Genomic DNA, 15956 nt, shown 5'->3' on the forward strand with positions numbered 1-15956 from the left:
AGTGAGAATCTACTGATAGAGTAGCAACGAAGCCCGGCTACAAAGGGGGCAGGAACCAATAGGGGCCTGTCGTCTCAAACCGGTGAAGAAAAGAAGACATGGCTCTGCGCTGTCTGGTGATCCTGGCCTTTTTGGGCCTCGTGGCGTGTACCCTGCTGATGCTTCGTTCCTCATCGGACATTCAACGCACTACTGCCAGGAGAAAAAGGTCTGTGACTGATGTGATGAAATGTTTCACCTCTGACCCGCATAACACCATTCTATGTGCTCCACGAACCAAGAACACCACCTTCGTCATCCCCTTCCACACGTCACCCAAGTCCAACGACGTGTGGCGAATCGACATGAGTGGGGTGATGAGGATGTCTGGTGACACGTATCCTTAAATGATTTGGTACATGACTCTCGGTGACTATTACACATGGTCCTGGAAATACCTTGTAGGTGAGTCCAGCGCCGACCGGTCGTCCTCCACCACTGACCGGAAAGCTCTACAGTGGAGGAAGCAACTCAGCCTCACATCCTCCAGAAGAAACCTCGTCATCACTCTGCGACCTGACCATCGCAGCTCACCTAACGCTGCATCTTGTGCTGATTTCCTCATCTCTCCTTGGGTGGAGGCGAAGCCTCCCCGGTACCAGTACAAGATCTGCTACACGGACAGTGCTCCCAAAGTTGAAATCACAACATGGAATGGGAATGTGAAGAGTAAACATGATAAACATGTTCTAATCAATGGTAAAGGTGAAACAATGTCTGCTCCCATTACAGATGCAGGGTCCGACCGAGATCCTGCAGGACGAGTAAACTCCTGGTGGACGGCTGTGAAGTCTATTGTTGACGCCTTACATGTTAACTCCTCTTGTTATGCATGTTCCCTCATGTCCCACTCACAGCGGGACTCGTCCTTTGTAAAACCTAAACCATTGACTGTCTCTGATGTTATCTGTGTGTTAAAGGGTATGTTCAAAGCAACAAATACGTCTGGAAAACCTGTCAGGACGAAGTGGTTAAAGTTGAACTTAACTGATGTCTCCGAATATTCTCGCTGGAATCAGAATCTGATCAGAGTGAATGGCACGGAAGCCAGAGAACACCCTGACCTTAACCAGCCTGTGATGTCTATTGAACCTGCACAAGTTCCTGAAAACTTTCAACTTTGTTTCAGGCGTTCATATGAGGGTGCTAAACCGAGCGTTCCAGTAGGCTCCACCTCCAGCTGTCGGATGACAGTCCACGCCACGTGTGGTGAAGGGCCTCTTTATAATCAGTCGGTTTGCCTCGGTCCCCGCGCTAACGCCGCCTCTGTAAGTGACCTGACAGGTAACTTTTCTGACACAGATGCTGTTTCCTGGCCTTCTGATGAAGGATGCAGCAGCCCCACCAGCGCTGCCTGGCTCTGTGGTTATGATGTGTATCAGGTCCCTCCCTACGGTTGGATCGGGACCTGCAACCTGATTGAACTCACACCTGCTATTACCCTGTACAACCAGTTGACATACTCCACCGTCATTATCCCCACTACAGGCAGAAGCGTGCTGGCGATGTTCCAGTACAGACCACCGTAGGAGAGAAGTTCTTTGCCGGTGTGTTTCCGTGGTGGGGGGCTGTTAAGAATGCTCACGGCGTAGAAGCAGTGCATGTTCAATTGGAGAACTTAACAGCAATTCTGACTAAGGGCATGTCATCTCTCCCGCCCGTCATGATCGCCACGCGTACCAGGCTGATCTTAGCCTCACAAGGAGGTTTGTGTCATGTCATTGGTGAAAAACGTTGTACTTACATTCCTGATGCGGCTGCAAATATTTCTGACACCCTCAGTCATATGAATGATCTGCTTGCGCAAATGAAAAAAGGTGATGCTTATGAATCCGCCTCCGGCTGGGATATATGGTCCTGGATCTGGTCAGGAGGCTGGTCTGGAAGACCTATTAAGCTACTTATGCCCGTTGGTAGTGTTCCCATATTATTATAGTTATAGTTATAGTTAATATTTATTTCGGTAAATCACAAAAAAATCAACAAATGAGTTAACACAGGTTTTTCCCTGGTCAACGTTGTGATTGTTTTGGCCGAGGAGGTCTGGGCTTGAGGCATAAAGCTTGTCTTGCCCACCTTTTAACAGAATAGAATATACAAGAAGAACAAATTAAGTATCATGGGTCTACACAAAATAATAATAATGATGATGATAATAATGATAGCTCTGAAAACAGAAAGTGAAAAGATGCTGAGGAAACCAGACAAACCCAATTTAAGTTGTCATTTTATCTCATGCATGTGTACATTCTTCTTTGTTTGCTTATTGTGTTTCTATATATGTGTATTACCTTTGCTTTGAATAATATCTTGTATGCTTTTATTGAGTTTGTTTAAGGTCGTTGTGTAATGAGTTCCACAGTTTTACTCCTAAAACAGATATACATCTGCCTTTTGTGTTTGTTCTTATTGCTGTTGTGTCAAACATTGCTGTTCCCCTGAGGTCGTATTTGCCCTCTCTTGGCTTGAACAGTTCCTGCAGCCTGGAAGTGATTTGTTATAAGCCTTGTACATTATCAAAGTGGTGTTCAGATTAACTATGTCTTGCAATTTAAGTGTATTGTATTCTGTGTGTTCATTAGCTGCATCATACCCTCTGTCCGCTGTATGATATCATGTATGATCAACGTCTCCATGATTCAATATACTGCTATGCTATGCTATGCGTCCACTGCTGAAGATTCGGACCTCGCACTGCTGGAGGCGAAATTCCAACAGGCGATGCAGGATGATGACGTGTAATTAATGATGATCTGGTAGAAAATGCTTGTCAAGTTACGAAGATTTGATATACTGCATGTGCATTATCCTAAAATGATAAACAGGGGGGAATGTTAGAGTGAGAATATTTTCCCATGATGTGGCCTGTTTGATTTGTTTCTTTTATCTATCTGCTTTTCTCACCATTCTTGGCTGCATCATGTGAGCCGTGTCAAGGTCGCCTCATCTGAATCTACTGTGCGATGATGTGATCCACACCACACCCACGGCACACCTACTTCCTGATTGTACTCTGAAATCTACACCCTTTTCTTCTGTAAATACACACCCATTTTTTCATGTCTTTAAATAAACTTTGCTGGGGGCAGGACCGTTGTAGTTCGCTGCTCGTGCGCCTACCCTTGCATGCAAGAAAATAAGATGTCTCAGCCTCTTTCTTCAGATCACTGAGTGTTTTTTCTCTCTAACAGTATTTTATTAACGAAAGTGCTGCATAGCCAGGAATCCAAAGCAAAAACAAAAGAAGTCCTTCACTTGAAAAACAAAGAAAACTGAAAAACCAACGAGGAAGAGAACCAAACAGAAGCCACGGCAGCTAGTCAGGTAGAAAACACTCCAGTAGGGACACAGGAAGAAACAACAGGGCACAAAGGAAAGACAAGACAAGATACACTCAGCAGCCACTTTCTTAGGTACATCTGTCCAACTGTTCGTTAATGCCAATTTATAAATCAGCCAATCACATGGCAGCAACTTAATGCATTAAGGCACGTAGACATGGTCAAGACACTCTGCTGTAGTTCAAACCGAGCATCAGTACGCACAACACGTCGAACCTTGAGATGGATGGGCTACAGCAGCAGAAGACCACACCAAGTGCCACTCCAGAACAGGATACTGAGCCTACAATTCACACAGGCTCACTGAAATTGGAAAACAGAAGATTGAAAAAACGTTTCCTGGTTTGATCAGTTTCAAATGTCACAACGACCTGAAAGCATGGATCATTCCTGCCTTGTATCAATGGTTCAGACTGGGAGCCTGGTATCATGGTGTGGGGGATATTTTCTTGGCTCACTTCGGGCCCATTAGTACCAACTGAGCATCATGTCAACACCACAGCCTACCTGATTATCGGTGCTGACTATGTCCATCCCTTTATGACCACAGTGTACCATCTTCTGATGGCTACTTCAAGCAAGATAACGTGCCATGTAATAAGGCGCGACTCATCTCAGACTGGTTTTTTGAACATGATGACGAGTTCACTACTCAAATGGCCTCCACAGTCACCAGATCTCAATCCAATAGAGCACATTTGGGATGTGGTGGAAAGGGAGATTCGCATCATGGATGTGCAGCTGACAAATATGCAGCAACTGCGTGACGCTATCATGTAAATATGGACCAAAGTCAGAGGAATGTTTCCAGTACCTTGTTGAATCTATGCCACCAAGGATTAAGGCAGTTCTGAAGGCAAAAGGGGGTCCAACCTGGTACTACTAGCAAGATGTACCTAATAAAGTGGCCGGTGAGTGTATACTCACAAGGGCTGTCGAGACACAGGTGCAAACACTCGGGTGGATGAACTAAGGGAAGAATTACAAGTCAATGACACCTTTTCACATTCATGCATTTATTATCATCATCATTATTACTATTTTAAGAAAACTTTGCGAAACCACATTCTGCACACTTGAAATGGGATGGTTGACCAAGAAAAGGGTTTGATGTACTGGGCTGGTTTATCTGCAGTGCTGATCTGTCCACAACAAAGAATAAGAGGACATTTTTTAAACCAAAGAAAACGTTAGGTTACTCACGTAACCCCGGTTCTCTGATAACGTAGTGAGGTATCTCAGCCTATAGGAGAGCGCTCTCATGCGATCGAACTACGGAAGCTCCAATGACACTCTGTCTGTCGGAGACAGACCAATAACAGCAGTGACAGGAGAGCCCGCCCCTCTCCCCTACATCCTCACTGCCGTCAGTGCACGGGCATTCTAAGCATGGGTCTTCCTCGCGTACTGCAAGGAGGGGAGTGTACTAAGATACTTCACTACGTTATCAGAGAACCGGGGTTACGTGAGTAACCTAACGTTCTCTTTCTAACTTCGTTCGGTATCTCAGCCTATAGGAGATGTAGACAACTCCCAGATTGCAACATGCTCTCCGAAGCCGGCATTCTGACCCCAACAGAAGAAGGACGGACGAGGTGTAGATCAGACAGCGCCCGCCTGGAGGACGGAATGGGCCAGATAGTCCATGGGCCAGACCAGATATCAGTGCCACTCAAGGTGACCAAACTTACTTATGATTTTTGAAAAGATCCATGTCTGTAGATGATATTCTGGTATGATAACCCTTCCTGAGTGGCAGCTGTATCATAGTTATCAGCTCATGAAGTTACACACCCCCTTCAAAAAATTACATTTCAGATGCTGGTGCATATCCCGGTTTACACTCATGTACAGGATATCTGTCAATGTTTCACAATATTGTCTTTGGTATCATTTTAAAGGGGACCTTTGAAGCATTCATTCAAACTAACGTGTGAATCTTTCTGACCAACATAGTGGTCACTGCAGCTCTTTAAACTATATACAACACATATTTTTACACCATTTTCGCCTAAATGATATACTATCTTTTATCCCTGTGTCACCTAGGAACAACAGAGACACAAAATACAAAAACTGGAATACTCACAGGACCATAAGGATTCAGGAAATGTATAATATACCCATACTATATCATTGTCACAGGTCATTGTGTGCCTTAAACTAGAAGAGCATCATTAGGCTCCTATGAAACTATCAGTACGTTTACTAGTGCAGCAGATTAACTCATTTTATCAACACGATACTTCACTTTGGTATAGAAGCATGAAATTTGGCACAGATACTCTCCAAGGTCTACTCTTTAGGGAACAGGCGCGTGCCACTCAAAATTCCAAGATGGCGGCCCCCAAAATCCAAGATGACCGCCAAAAAACGTGCTTTTTCCTTTATAACTCAAAATGCCTTGATTTTTAGCCCCATAGATATATTAAAGTTGAATATAAAGTTGGGTATTGTGGACATTTTGGTACCAAGTACATGTCTGTATCCATTACGGTTCTTGAGATACATCATACAGAAACTTGTATATACCCGGAAAAGTGAGAATTTTGTAAGATTGATTTTTGTTACGAGAACATGGATTCATGAAAATGTTACTCTCATAACCTGATATTTCCAGTAGGGTTACTTACTATTAAGACAACCTAGGGGTTGTCTTATTAGTTAAAGATGTCGGCCCTTTTTTCAAGATGGCCATCAAATTCTCATTATAGTAGAGTATAGTAGAGTGAATGTCACTACACAACCAGGGCACACTGGTGACATCACTGCTGTGGAACTCAGCATGGGGTTCAGTGCCAGCTGATGTAGTTGTACTAATACTGTAGTTGTTGTCTAGTAGTGATAGTTTAGCTTTGTTTAGTGTCCCAAATGCTGTCTAACAGCCCCATGTCAATTAGGTAGTACTAGTTAGATGTAGTTAGATAGCCGCATCTGAATTGACAGGTTGTGCCAGCGCGGGAGAGCCGAGCCAAGGGTAAGTGGGGCATTACAAGACTTGTTCATGTATTCTTACCTGGAAGGTGTACAGATCACACGGGACTTAAATGGCACTGGATGAATGATCGGGCTAGGTGTAGGTGACCCGAACCTAGTTGAATCCCATACCCGAATGTGTAGCATTATGATTAAGGTGGTATATAAGGATAACCCCTCGGCCTTAATCAGACATGGCAAATGCAAACCCAATGTTAGCTAAGAGGCAAACTGATTGGAAGAAATGCTGTCTTTGTCAGACAGACAAGAAAGAAGATCTCCAATCACCACCTACGCATCATGTTCTTCAACATGATGGCTATACAATGCTCGCCACCAACGCTCCACTCTTCCATGAGATCAAGCAAATGCCAATGATCCTGGACCTGGGAAGGCTGGATGAAGGTGGTGGGATAAGAGAGGGCACTGTAACGTCCAATCTATAAAACCTGACAAATGTGTGAGGAGAAGCCCAGCTTCAAGCCTTACAAATGTCCTCGTCAGAGACCCCTTTAAACAGGGCCCATGAAGTGGCCATGCCCTGGGTGGAGTGGGCCCTCACGCCCATCGGAGCCTGTAAGCCCCTGCACTCATACGCCAATCTGATACCATCCAAAATCCAGTGAGACAACCGTTGCTGCATAAATGGGTTTCCCCTTGTGGGATAAAGCCCAGGACACAAACAGCTGGTCAGCTGTCATGAAACCACTCGTCCTCTCCACGTACGTGCGCAAAGCGCGCACCGGGCACAGAGAGTTCAGCCTCTTTTCCTCGGCAGAGGAGAAAGGTGGAGGATGAAAAGCTATCAGTTCGATAGGGGCACAGTGGTAAGACGGACGTATCACTTTCGGCAGGAATGAAGGGTTAGGAATAAGGGATACCTTATTGAAACCTGGTGCAAACTGCAGGCAGGAAGAGTGAACAGAGAGAACCTGCATCTCACCCACCCGTTTGGCTGAAGACAAAGCCAAGAGCAAAGCAGTCTTAAGTGACAAAAATTTCATGTCAATTAATTTCAGGGACTGGAACGGGCATCGGCACAGGGTGTCGAGCACCAGAGAGAGGTCCCAGGACGGGACAAGGGTCCTGGGGACCAGGAGCCTTCGGCGTGCGCCCTTCATAAAGCGGCACACCAGCGGGTGCTGACCGACAGTATGTCCCCCAAAGCCGACGTGGCTGGCAGAAATGGCGGCCAGATACACCTTGATGGTGGAGAAGACCCTCCCCTTGTCCATCAGCTCCTGCAGGAAGCACAATACCTCCGCCATGGAGCTCTGATAAGGGACAACGTTATTCAGTTCACACCAGCCCTCAAACACACCCCATTTACCACTGTATAATGAGCGTGTTGATGGAGCCCTAGCACCCTGAATGGTTTCCACCACCCTGGGTGGTAAACCAACAGCGGTCAAATTCAGCCTCTCACGGGCCAGGCCTGGCCGTATCTCTCCCAAATTTGTCGCACCACCTGGCGATTGAGGAGGTAATCGTCTATATACGAGTGAGTCCTCAGCCCCGAATCCCTCAGAGGATTCAGAGCGGCCTCCATGCACTTGGTGAACACCCTCGGAGCTAGTGAGAGCCCGAATGGAAGTGTCACGTACTCGTAGGCCATGCCCTGATAGGCGAACCTGAGAAATTTCCTGTGCGCTGGGAGCATATGAATGTGGAAGTACGCGTCCTTCAGGTCGATTGAAGTAAACCAATCGCCTGAGCGTATGGATCGAGACAACACTGCGAGAGTGAGCATTCTGTGTATTTTCTCAAATAAGAGTTCAGAACCCGCAGATCCAAGACTGGTAAGTGGCTGCGGGTCGGGGGAACAGAAAAGGCCGCCACGCAGTACTTTTGCGGACGGATTAAAGCATCTGGTGCTCTCCTCTGTTTTACGGGTGGAGGGAGGGTCAGTGCATCCGTCCCGAGGGTGAAAGGAACAGGGACCTCTAGGAGCTGATACCAAGTCCACCCAGAATGGCGGGGTGAATTGTGAGGCACTAGAGTTTACACTACCTAGAGATTTAACAGCACCAGCTAGAGGTTTACTAAACACTAACTATAGGCTTTACTAAACAGAAAGGTTTTAAGTTTAGTTTTAAAGGTGGAGGTGATGTCAGCCTCCTTAACCTAGATTGGAAGTTGGTTCCATAGTAATGGTGCCTGATAGCAGAATGCCCGCCCTCCAAATCTACATTTGGATACTCTAGGAACTACAAGTAAACCTGCACTCTGAGAGCGGAGAGCTCTGCCGGGAACATAAGCCACTATCAGGTCTTGCAAATAATGCAGAGCTAAGCCGTTTTGGTCTTTATACGCAAGTAATACAATTTTAAATTGGATTCTGAATTTTACGGGTAACCAATGGAGCGACGCCAACACTGGAGAGATGTGGTCTCTCCTGCTGATTCCTGTCAGCACTCGTGCTGCTGCATTTTGGATCAGCTGGAGCCTATTCAGCAAATTACTTGGACATCCTGCTAATAACACATTACAGTAATCTAGTCTAGAAGATACAAATGCATTAACTAGTTTTTCTGCATCACTCTGCGAGAGGATTTTCCTCATCTTTGCAATATTACGGAGATGGAAAAATGCTATTTTACAAACCTGATTAACATATGGTTTAAACGACAAATCCTGATCGAAAACAACACCAAGGTTTCTCACAGTTGCACTGGAAGCCATCGCAACACATTCTAATCCCTTTCTAACATGCTCTTGACCAAGAATGATAACCTCTGTTTTGTCTGAATTTAGAAGCAAGACATTTCCAGACATCCAGTCCTTGATGTCCCTAGGACATGCCTGAAGTTTACCTAACGGTTCAGTTGCATCCGGCTTCATAGACAAATAGAGCTGCGTATCATCAGCATAACAATGAAAATGTATGCTGTGATTCTGGATTATACTTCCCAATGGCTGCATGTATAAACTGAACAAGATTGGCCCTAGCACTGAACCCTGCGGAACACCATAACAGACCCTTGACTGTTCTGAAGAAACCTCATGTACATGAACAAACTGGAACCTGTCAGATAGATATGATTTAAACCAACGTAGAGCTGTCCCTTTAATCCCAACAACATGCTCTAACCTATGCAGTAAGATGCCATGATCTACAGTGTCAAAAGCAGCACTGAGGTCCAGTAGAACCAGTATGGACACTAATCCCTTATCTGAGGCCATAAGAAGGTAATTCGTGACTTGAACCAGTGCTGTATATATATATATATAGGATATATCCTTTTTTCCCCACAGTGACCTCCTTCTGTTCTCCTATGATGCCTTGCTCCATACATCTAAGCAGCACGATCTGTTCAGCTCATGACCAGAAGCTTCCTTAAAATACTCTCCATAATTCTTACCCTCAGTGAACTGTATTATGAATTTGGATGTGTCTCAAATACTTACTTCATTTTGATGAGTAGTCACTTGTGTACATTTGCTGCATTTTATACAGTTGTCATAATTTGGGACTGATCAATAACCTTGAGATCAAGCAACTCTTTTGGCTTTATGCAAATCAGCATTTCTTGATGCACCCATGGGATTTTTACTTTGAGAGGGATTCTCCATACCAGCAGATGGTTCACACACACACACACACACACACACACACACACACACACACACACACACACACACACACACACACACACACACACACACACACACACACACACAAACTCAAAAATTAAAAACAGCTGAAACCCATACCTCCATCTGCTTTCACTGCTTGTACCACAGGTTTCAGCGAGAAAGGGATAATCCATCCACATGTGTTATCAGTTCAGACATAAGCCCCTTTTACATTGGGCGATACCCCGCGTTTAACACGTGGATCTAGCGTGTCGCGTTTCCCTTTTACATTGACTGGTAGCGTGTCAAACTGCCCCGCAAATAACCTCTGAGGATAGTCTTAACCGTGGGTCAGTTCTTATTTAAACAGAACTAACACGGGATGGCGGGTCGTGGGAGGGGTTTGTTTATCACATAACCTGAGTACAACCCACCAGGGGAGATTGTTTTAAATAAAAGTGGTAAGGAAACAGCTGATGGGAGTAACAACAGCAGCAGGAGGTCACAGGTACGGCCTTTATTTGCAAGATGAGTAACTGAGAAGACAAGGAGATCTGCAAGCTGCTCAGTCTCGGATGTGTCAGGGTTTTGACATTTCCCCCAGTTTGTGTTTTCAGTTCTGTCCCTCCTGTTTCCCATCTGCCCTGATTGTCCGCACCTGAGTCTCGTTATCCCCTGTGTATATCTGGTCTTGTTTTTCCCTGCTCCCTGCTGGTCCGTACTGTTTCCACCCTCCGTGTGTCCTGTCATGCTCTTGGATTTTTGTTCTCGTATTTTTGGTCAACCCTGCTCTGCAGCGCTTTTGGTTTTTGTTTTTGTTTAATAAATCCTGCTTTTGCAACTCCTGCCTCCTGCTTGCCTGCGTCTGGGTCCTCAACAAACCACGCCCGTGACAGAGTGTTGAGGACGCCATAAACCGGCGTATGTCCAGAGCCACAAAGTATGAATGATTGCGTTTACATTACCAACGCCAGTTAAACACGCATTCATCATCCAGCGATAACAGCGGGATCCAGTCTAAAAATGTCTACAGAGTCGAGTCTGGGGCACAAGCTCCAGACAACCCCCACTGCCTCCCCTCCAGCTCTGTACTTCATGTAAACATTTATAGGCCACTGCTTGAGGAAGACTTGATGTGAAGCGGTTGTAAAAGGTAACATACTGTACCTTCCTCATTCTAGTGCACTACAGCTCAGATCCACGTAGCCTGGCACTTTTATCAATAGCGGGGAGGGGGGGGTCAACGAAGAGGTTTGGAGGGGCATAAATGTTATGCCTTCAATTTTTCCAGCCAGTTACTGGATTTTTGGGACATAGCTGACTGCAGCTTTGAGGAATCCCAGATTGGAGGTGTAACCATTCCTTGAGAAATAGTCAATGTTCTAGTGCAGGGGTTTTCAACCTTTTTTAGCCCTTGGATGAGAGAAAAACAGAGCAGGATCCCTGCTTGTAATTCTTATTTTTTCCCTTTTTTAATGTGTTACATCTTAAGCCTGGCTTATAATAACTTTTAGATGTGTTTTATTCTGATTATTTCACCTTACAGGGTTATTAGCCTACATGTGTTTTATGGTTGATAAAACTTTCATCACATTGTCACATGCATTCTCTTTGAATGGAAACCACGTGTATCCACATCTTGTCCTTTCTCCAGGACTCAGCCTCAGAAAAGTACCTTTCAAATTGGCTTTCCAGTGCTTCAAAGTGATCAATAATTGCGCATTTCACATCAGGCGATAGCACCGTGGCATCTGCGAGCTCTTCCACTGGTGGAAACAGGAATATGTTGTCTCCCCTCATGTGCTCTCTCCATCTTTTTGTTTTCTTCAGAAAGCCTTCCATTTTGTCATAGAGTTGGATGGCGTGTGCGTTGCGTCCCTGCATAGAACTGTTCAGTAGGTTCAACTCTGAGAAAATGTCCACTAGATAGGCTAGTTTAGTTACCCACACATGACTGAAAGGCACAGCCAGCTCTGTGTGCTTTTGGCTCATTAGAAAGTCGTGGATAGCTGTGCGTAATTCAAAGACGCGTGCCAATAGAAAAGAGATAGAAAATCCTAGATAGATAGAAAAGCCCAACTAGGGAAAGGAGTTGCAAATTAGCAATAGCTATAAACTCTGTGTGCAGAACATCAGTTGCTGTCATTGTACTGAAACTATGTTTAAACTGCATTGTCCCTATCAACTAAACCAATACAGTGTTTCCCCTAGAATTTTTTTCAGGCCCGGTGGTACCCACCGAAAAAATCTTAAACAGACGTGGGACGGCATATTGGACATGTAGCAATATAACAAAGTTTTACATTAAAATCATTGTAGGCCTATATTGCTGAATGATATCACTTCAATGAAATAATACGATTTAATCTAACCTTTAACCAAAGTGTCATGGGCCAGAAAGGTCTGACCCCATATGAGCATTGAGCACATCTTTTCTATATATTTCAGAGGGGTCTCTATGAAAACCCTCTGGGATGGTCCTCTTTTAATGGCTGCTTGTGCTGACGGCATATGCCACAAAACATCCCTATTCACAATTGAGATTATATCAGTTATAAATAATTTAAACGTTGTAGACGATTTTTTTTCCCATTTGGTTATAACATGCATTTGACTGGGGAAAAAATGAACCTTTAGTGGTTCTTCTACTGGAAAGACAATCTATTGTCTGTGTTATTTTCATCATCATTGCTTACCAAAAAAAGAAGCTCAATCAGAACAAAAATGTAAGCTAAACAACAAATTGGAAATTTACCATGGGGAGTGTGGTACGACCAAGGGCTGTATTTATGGTTATTAAGCCATTTGGGATCCCAGCCAGATGTTTAAATGCGTTGTTTTTTTACTGGGTCACCAGTTGGGCCGGTGTCAGCGACGGTAAAGGCTGATTTATGGTCCGCGGTACACCAACGCAGAACCTACGGTGTAGGGTACACGGCGACGCGCACGTACAAGCCTAGACGCTCATACGTGGCTGGCGCTAGGACCCCTCGGACGCCTGGTGTGTCGTCGGGCTGTGTTTTCCTTCATGCTTCCCTGCAGCGTCTCATGCAAACACAAACACACGGACCTGCAGAAACATTTCTTTATATCATGTTGTCTGTCGCCCGCGATATTTTTTATTTTTTTTTGGCTAGTTACAAACTCTATACATCCCATAATATATAATAATTTGCCCGCGCTCTCAGCAGCGTTACTAGGCAACGAAGCAGGTTGACTCCCGTTGCAGAACAGCTACAGAGACTCCTAAACGTAAATGATCATTGATTTTTTTTTTTCTTTAGGCCTGGCGGGGGGTCCCGCCAGGCCTATATAATGGTAGGGGAAACACTGCAATAAATAAATAAATACTAATCCATGGGAAAGCCACCTGACTTCAGAATGGTAAAAGAGCGTGTTGTGTTCCTCTCCTGTAGAGACGCAAAGAGGCGAGTTTGTAAGGCACTCTTCTTGATACAATTGACAGCTTTTACAACAGTGTCCATAACGTTGGCAATAGTGATGCGCGGGTCGGGGTTTTTCAAACCCGCGGGTCCCGCATTAATGAGAAAATATGACCCGCCCCATCCCGCCCCGCACCACCATATCTATTTGCACAACCCGCCCCAACCCGCACCCGCCGGTATTAATACACGATTACACATTAAATGTGCCATTGAATAAGGCGTTTATTCAGTCTCACTCTCACAAAGGTGAAAACAGGCTTTACAGTGCACTGGAAACTGCAACAAATTCAAATCGCCTGGTAAATAAACAATCAATAAATCCAAAAATAAAAATAAAATTTGGTTTTTGTGGTTATTTGCAATAAACTGAATAACGGAACATAGGCTATTAACCACATTAATCTAACCAACCATTCAATGTGCACTGTGCAAAAAAAGAATTGCATCAACTGTGCCGGGGTTTAGTCTGTTTCGCCTGGACTCGAGCACCCGGCCGGCTGAGCTGAAGGTGCGCTCGCTCGATGCACTTGTTGCAGGGATGCAGAGAATCATTCTGGCCACCTTGCCAAGCAGAGGGAAGACCTGTGACTGAGACTCCCAGAAACTTAAAAGGTCATTCCCATCCCAGAATAGCTGGCTGTCAATGTAGCGCTGCACCTCATCTTTCTGGTCATCTTCTTCACCATTGTCCTCCCACTCGCTGAACGCAGCCAGTTTTCTTTTGGCTCTTTCGGCGTCCTCAACTAAAATAAAATGGAATAATATAGTTTTACTATTTGGATTTAGCCTTCATTATTAAGCTACTTTCACATAGAACACCGCCGGGGGGGGCGCAGACTCGGCGCAGAGTCGGCGCAGGTGGAGCAGAGTCGGCAGAGATTTAACTTATTTTACCACACAAAACATGATCTAAAATTACTTTTTAAACTGAACAAAATAATACTATAACGAAAAAAAAACGTTTTAGGTAACGAATTAACTTAAACAGCGGTCACAAAACCTTTTTGACTACTGCCTCTTTCCAACAGGTATCAAAACAACTCAGTCTACCCAAACAATATTATAAAACAAAATGCAGAATAATCAACAATAATCGCCCTTTGAAATGCAGCAACAATAAACAATAATGATATTATTGGAACGGCTGCAACAAGCGTATTGTTTATTATTATTACGGCTATATTTTTATGAATACTTTCTTACCTTTAACCGTGGCCGGCTCAGGCTCCCCCGCTGGGAGTGGTGTTTGCGATCTGTCAAATTCCCTGGCAAGTCGTCTGGCCTGGTCGTAGACAGCGTTTCTCTCTTCAGCTGGAAACATCTTGAGGGACTTGAAACGTGGACAAAGAAACGTCCCAAGCTTGTGGGTGAAGACGATGGACAGTTTCTCGTTCAAGAGCTGGATTGTCCGTGCTCGAACATAAACCATGTACTCCGGGTCACCGTACTGTGGCTCGCAGTGTTTCTTCAGTTTATAAAACCAAAGCACCACTTGTTGAATGGTTGGATACTTGTCACCTTCCAGCTCTTCACTCGCAGTTTTAAAAGGCAACAAGAACTCTGATCGTGTTCAACACGTCTAGCTGAATGCCATCCAGTCTGTCAAGCTGATCTTTCTCTTCCATGGCCTGTTGGATCTCACGGTACTGTTTGCTGACTGACTGCATCATTGCGACTTTACTGTTCCACCGCGTTTCACATTCCTGTATCACAGCGTGCGGGAGGTGAGCAACGGTACCAGATTTCTTTAAGTAAGTCACAAGGCTTTTGCACTTATCAATTACATGACTCACTTCTTGCATGTATGCTGGTGTGTTCTCTTTAACATCAAATGTGTGCTTGAGGATGATGTTGATGACATGTGCTGTGCATGGAATCCACTTGTGGCTGCGGAGCGCAGCTTTAATGTTGGCTCCCTGGTCACTCACGAACATGACTTTTGGTAAACGATCAGCTTCAATCCCAAAGTCATGCAGCTCCTTGATTAGTTGCTCGTGAAGGTTATAAGCTGTCTTTTTGAGAGTAGAGTCAAATTCAGCTGTCGTTATGACGCAATATATATATATATATATATGTGTGTACAACCGTAAGGTGAGTCACATGACTTTATGCCATCTGTGAGTACAGTAACTTGATAGTAAAACAAAATAAGCCTCTTTCATCAAAATTAAAGGGACCGCCAAAGGCAGGAACACTGTTGCATTGATAACTACTGTAAGCAGATTGTCTCAATAACTTTTCACCAAAGTGTGACATTGAAAAAATAAAATGCGGTGAAACCACAACTGCAGTGCTGTTGCAAGGAGAAAGATTATGACAGCTATTTTCATTTTTCATGAGGCCAAGCTTATCATCACTTCAGAAGCTGATACATCTTGAACCAATCAGATTGTTTGCCTCTTGTACAAGAGGTCATCACACCCTCCTGTCACTTCAGCATACATCAGCAGATCACACAAACATATCAATCAAAGCAATGTTATCTTTAATCCTATCTGACATGACAATCTGTATTCCATGGTCTGCCACAATTAGCAGTACCCACTCTGATATCAGAGTTTTGTTGCTGTGGTGGTCA

The 15956-nt window shown here is 44.5% G+C and overlaps 1 pseudogene; it reads right to left on the reverse strand.

The window, feature by feature from the left end:
- Positions 1–6675: 6675 nt before the first annotated feature.
- Positions 6676–14807, reverse strand: LOC133451234 (uncharacterized; annotated as a pseudogene).
- Positions 14808–15956: the final 1149 nt, after the last annotated feature.

This window comes from Cololabis saira, chromosome 9 (assembly GCF_033807715.1).
Source record: "Cololabis saira isolate AMF1-May2022 chromosome 9, fColSai1.1, whole genome shotgun sequence".
Classification (NCBI taxonomy): Eukaryota; Metazoa; Chordata; class Actinopteri; order Beloniformes; family Belonidae; genus Cololabis; species Cololabis saira.